Source organism: Arachis ipaensis, chromosome B5, assembly GCF_059453495.1.
Source record: "Arachis ipaensis isolate K30076 ecotype BB chromosome B5, ASM5945349v1, whole genome shotgun sequence".
NCBI classification, from domain to species: domain Eukaryota; kingdom Viridiplantae; phylum Streptophyta; class Magnoliopsida; order Fabales; family Fabaceae; genus Arachis; species Arachis ipaensis.
The window spans coordinates 33,519,108-33,523,962 of record NC_142440.1 but is presented as its reverse complement, the minus strand read 5'-3'; the positions used below and the strand labels follow the sequence as shown (position 1 = coordinate 33,523,962).

Genomic DNA, 4,855 nt, shown 5'->3' with positions numbered 1-4,855 from the left:
GCAGGGAGGTCAAAATCCAACAGCATCAGCAGTCGTTCTTCAACCTCTGAATATGATTTTTACTCAGGTCCCTCAATTTCAGCCAGAAAATACCTGAAATCACAGAAAAATACACAAACTCATAGTAAAGTCCAGAAATGTGAATTTAATATAAAAACTAATAAAAACATCCCTAAAAGTAACTAGATCCTACTAAAAACATACTAAAAACAATGCCAAAAAGCGTATAAATTATCCGCTCATCACAACACCAAACTTAAATTGTTGCTTGTCTCCAAGCAACTAAAAATTAAATAGGATAAAAAGAAGAGAATATACTATAAATTCCAAAATATCAATGAAACATAGCTCCAATCAGATGAGCGGGACTTGTAGCTTTTTGCCTCTTGAATAGTTTTGGCATCTCACTTTATCCATTGAGGTTCAGAATGATTGGCATCTATAGGAACTCAGAGTTCAGATAGTGTTATTGATTCTCCTAGTTCAGTATGTTGATTCTTGAACACAGCTACTTTATGAGTCTTGGCCGTGGCCCTAAGCACTTTGTTTTCCAGTGTTACCACCGGATACATAAATGCCACAGACACATAATTGGGTGAACCTTTTCAGATTGTGACTTAGCTTTGTTAAAGTCCCCAATTAGAGGTGTCCAGGTTTCTTAAGCACACTCTTCTTTTGCTTTGGACCTTGACTTTAACCACTCAGTCTCAAGTTTTCACTTGACACCTTCACGCCACAAGCTCATGGTTAGGGACAGCTTGGTTTAGCCGCTTAGGCCAGGATTTTATTCCTTTAGGCCCTCCTATCCATTGATGCTCAAAGCCTTGGGATCCTTTTTATTTACCCTTGCCTTTTGATTTTAAGGGTTATTGGCTTTTTGCTCTTGCCTTTTGGTTTTAAGAGCTTTTGGCTTTTTCTGCTTGCTTTTTCTTTTTCTATTTTTTTTGCCATTTTTTTCTTTTCTCTTTTTTTTTTCTGCAAGCTTTTGTATTCACTGTTTTTTCTTGCTTCAAAAATCAATTTTATGATTTTTCAGATTATCAAATAACATGTCTCCTTGTCATCATTCTTTCAAGAGCCAACATATTTAACATTTTAAAACACCAACTTCAAAAAGACATATGCACTGTTCAAGCATTCATTCAGAAAACAAAAAGTATTGTCACCACATCAATATAATTAAACTAAGTTCAAGGATAAATTCGAAACTCATGTACTTCTTGTTCTTTTGAATTAAAAATATTTTTCATTTAAGAGAGGTGATGGATTCATAGGACATTCACAACTTTAAGACAAAGTCACTAAATACTAATGATCATGTAATAAGACACTAACATAGATAAGCACTTAACATAAAGAAAATGAAAAACAGAAAATTTGAAAACAAGGAATGAGTCCACCTTAGTGATGGTGGCGTTTCCTTCTTGAGGAACCAATGATGTCCTTGAGCTCTTCTATGTCTCTTCCTTGTCTTTATTGCTCCTCCCTCACTGCTCTTTGATCTTCTTTAATTTCATGGAGGATGATGGAGTGCTCTTGATGTTCCACCCTTAGTTGCCCCCAATAATTGTGTGGAGGAAAATGTATCCCCTGAGGTATCTCAGGGATCTCTTAATTTGCAGTCAAATGTTCTACCACTGAGCTATAGACCCTTGAGATGAATCTCTCCATCTCCTATGACTCGGAGGTGAAAGCTTTTGTCTTCCCTTTCCTCTTTCTAGAGGTTTCTCTGGCCTTAGGTGCCATCAATGGTTATGGAAAAACAAAAAAAAAGCTATGCTTTTACCACACCAAACTTAGAATGTTGCTCGCCCTTGAGCAAAAGAAGAAAGAATATTAGAAGAAGAAGAAGATATGGAGGAGATGGAGGGATGTGTGTATTCGGCTATATGGGTGGGCTTGGGTGGGAAAGAGATTTTGAATTTTGAAGGTAGGTGGGGTGTATGGATGTGAGTGGTGAATGGAAAACAGAAGGGATGACTGTGAATGGAGAGAGAGAGGGTGATATAGGATTATGAGGAGGTAAGGTGAGTGGAGGTATGTGGGGATCCTGTGGGGTCCACAGATCTTGAGGTGTCAAGGATTTACATCCCTGCACTAATTAGGCATGTAAAATGCCTTTGCATGCATTTTTGGCGCTTAAACGCCGAAGTGATGCTTGTTCTAGGCGTTCAACGCCCATATGCAGCATATTTCTGGCGTTGAACGCCAGCTCCATGCTTGTTTCTAGCATTCAGCACCAGCTCCATGCTCTGTTCTGGCGTTGAACGCCATCCAAATGCTCCTTACTGGCATTTGAACGCCAGTGAGTCCTTCCTCTAGGGTGTGATTTTTCTTCTGCTATTTTTGATTCTGTTTTTAATTTTTTTGATTTATTTTGTGACTCCACATGATCATGAACCTAATAAAACATAAAAGAACAATAAAAATAAAATTAAATTAAATAAATAAAAAAATTGGATTGCCTCCCAACAAGCGCTTCTTTAATGTCAATAGCTTAACAGTGGGCTCTCATGGAGCCTCACAGATGTTCAGAGTATTGTTGAGACTCCCCAACACCAAACTTAGAGTTTGGATATGGGAGTTCAACACCAAACTTAGAGTTTGGTTGTGGCCTCCCAACACCAAACTTAGAGTTTGACTGTGGGGGCTCTGGTTGACTCTGTTTTGAGAGAAGCTTACTGTGCCTCTTTTCCATGTTTACAGAAGGATGTCCTTGAGTTTTAAACTCAAGGGAGTCCTCATTCAATTGAAGGACTAGTTCACCTCTGTTAACATCAATCACAGCTCTTGCTGTGGCTAAGAAGGGTCTTCCAAGGATGATGGATTCATCCTTATCCTCCTCAGTATCTAGGATTATGAAATCAACAGGGATGTAAAGGCCTTCAACCTTTACAAATATGTCCTCTACTTGTCCATAAGCCTATTTTCTGGAATTGTCTGCCATCTCTAATGAGATTTTAGCAGCTTGTACCTCAAAGATTCCCAGTTTCTCCATTACAGAGAGTGGCATGAGGTTTATTCCTGACCCAAGGTCACATAGAGCCTTCTCAAAGGTCATGATGCCTATGGTACAAGGTATTAGGAACTTTTCAGGATCCTGTTTCTTCTGAGGCAATCTCAGTTGATCTAATGCATTTAGTTCATTGGTGAACAGGGGAGGTTCATCTCCCCAAGTCTCACTACCAAATAAATTGGCATTCAGCTTCATGATTGCACCAAGGAACTTGGTAACTTGCTCTTCAGTAACATCCTCATTCTCTTCAGAAGAAGAATACTCATCAGAGCTCATGAATGGCATAAGGAGGTTCAATGGAATCTCTATGGTCTCTAAATGAGTCTCAGATTCCTTTGGTTCCTCAGAGGGAAACTCCTTATTGATCACTGGACGTCCCAGGAGGTCTTCCTCCTTGGGATTCACGTCCTCCCCTTCCTCCTTGGATTCGGCCATGATGGTTATATCAATGGTCTTGCACTTTCCTTTTGGATTTTCTTCTGTATTACTTGGGAGAGCACTAGGAGGGGTTTCAGTTATCTTCTTACTCAGCTGGCCCACTTGTGCCTCCAAATTTCTAATGGAGGACCTTATTTCATTCATGAAACTCAGAGTGGCCTTAGATAGATCAGAGACTAAGTTTGCTAAATTAGAGGTATTTTGCTCAGAGTTCTCTGTCTATTGCTGAGTGGATGATGGAAAAGGCTTGCTATTGCTAAACCTGTTTCTTCCACCATTATTAAAGCCTTGTTGAGGCTTTTGTTGATCCTTCCATGAGAGATTTGGGTGATTTCTCCATGAGGGATTATAGGTGTTTCCATATGGTTCACCCATGTAATTCACCTCTGCTATTGCAGGGTTCTCAGGATCATAAGCTTCTTCTTCAGAAGATGCCTCTTGAGTACTGTTAGATGCAGCTTGCATTCCATTCAGACTCTGAGAAATCATATTGACTTGCTGAGTCAATATTTTATTCTGGGCCAATATGACATTCAGAGTATTAATTTCAAGAACTCCCTTCTTCTGAAGCATCCCATTACTCACAGGATTCCTCTCAGAAGTGTACATGAACTGGTTATTAGCAACCATGTCAATGAGTTCTTGAGCTTCTGCAGGCATTTTCTTTAGGTGAATGGATCCACCTGCAGAAGTATCCAATGACATCTTAGTTAATTCAGACAGACCATCATAGAGTATATCCAGGATGGTCCATTCTGAAAGCATGTCAGAAGGACTCTTTTTGGTCAGTTCCTTATATCTCTCCCAAGCTTCATAGAGGGATTCACCTTCTTTCTGTCTGAAGGTTTGAACATCCACTCTAAGCTTACTCAGCTTTTGAGGAGGAAAGAACTTGGCTAAGAAAGCCTTGACCAGCTTATCCCAAGAGTTCAGGCTATCCTTAGGTTGAGAGTCCAACCACACTCTAGCTCTGTCTCTTACAGCAAATAGGAAAAGCATGAGCCTGTAGATTTCAGGATCTACTCCATTAGTCTTAACAGTGTCACATATCTGCAAGAATTTAGTTAAGAACTGAAAGGGATCTTCAGATGGAAGTCCATGAAACTTGCAGTTTTGTTACATCAGAGAAACTAATTGAGGTTTAAGCTCAAAATTGTTTGCTCCAATGGTGGGGATGGAGATGCTTCTTCTATGTAAATTGGAATTAGGTGCAGTAAATTCACCAATCATCCTCCTTGCATTATTATTATTTTCGGCTACCATCTCCTCTTCTTGTTCGAAAATTCCTGTAAGGTTGTCTCTGGATTGTTGTATTTTAGCTTCTCTTAGTTTCCTTTTCAGAGTCCTTTCAGGTTCAGGATCTGCTTCAACAAGAATGTTCTTGTCCTTGCTCCTGCTCAT

At 39.5% G+C, this 4,855-nt stretch overlaps 1 non-coding gene across 1 annotated transcript; it reads left to right on the top strand.

Moving 5' to 3' along the window:
- Positions 1-4,213: 4,213 nt before the first annotated feature.
- LOC148563795 (small nucleolar RNA R71) lies at positions 4,214-4,321 on the top strand. The gene has a single exon (XR_015884303.1). It is a non-coding gene; the product is annotated as a small nucleolar RNA R71 (small nucleolar RNA).
- The last annotated feature ends 534 nt before the right edge of the window (positions 4,322-4,855 follow it).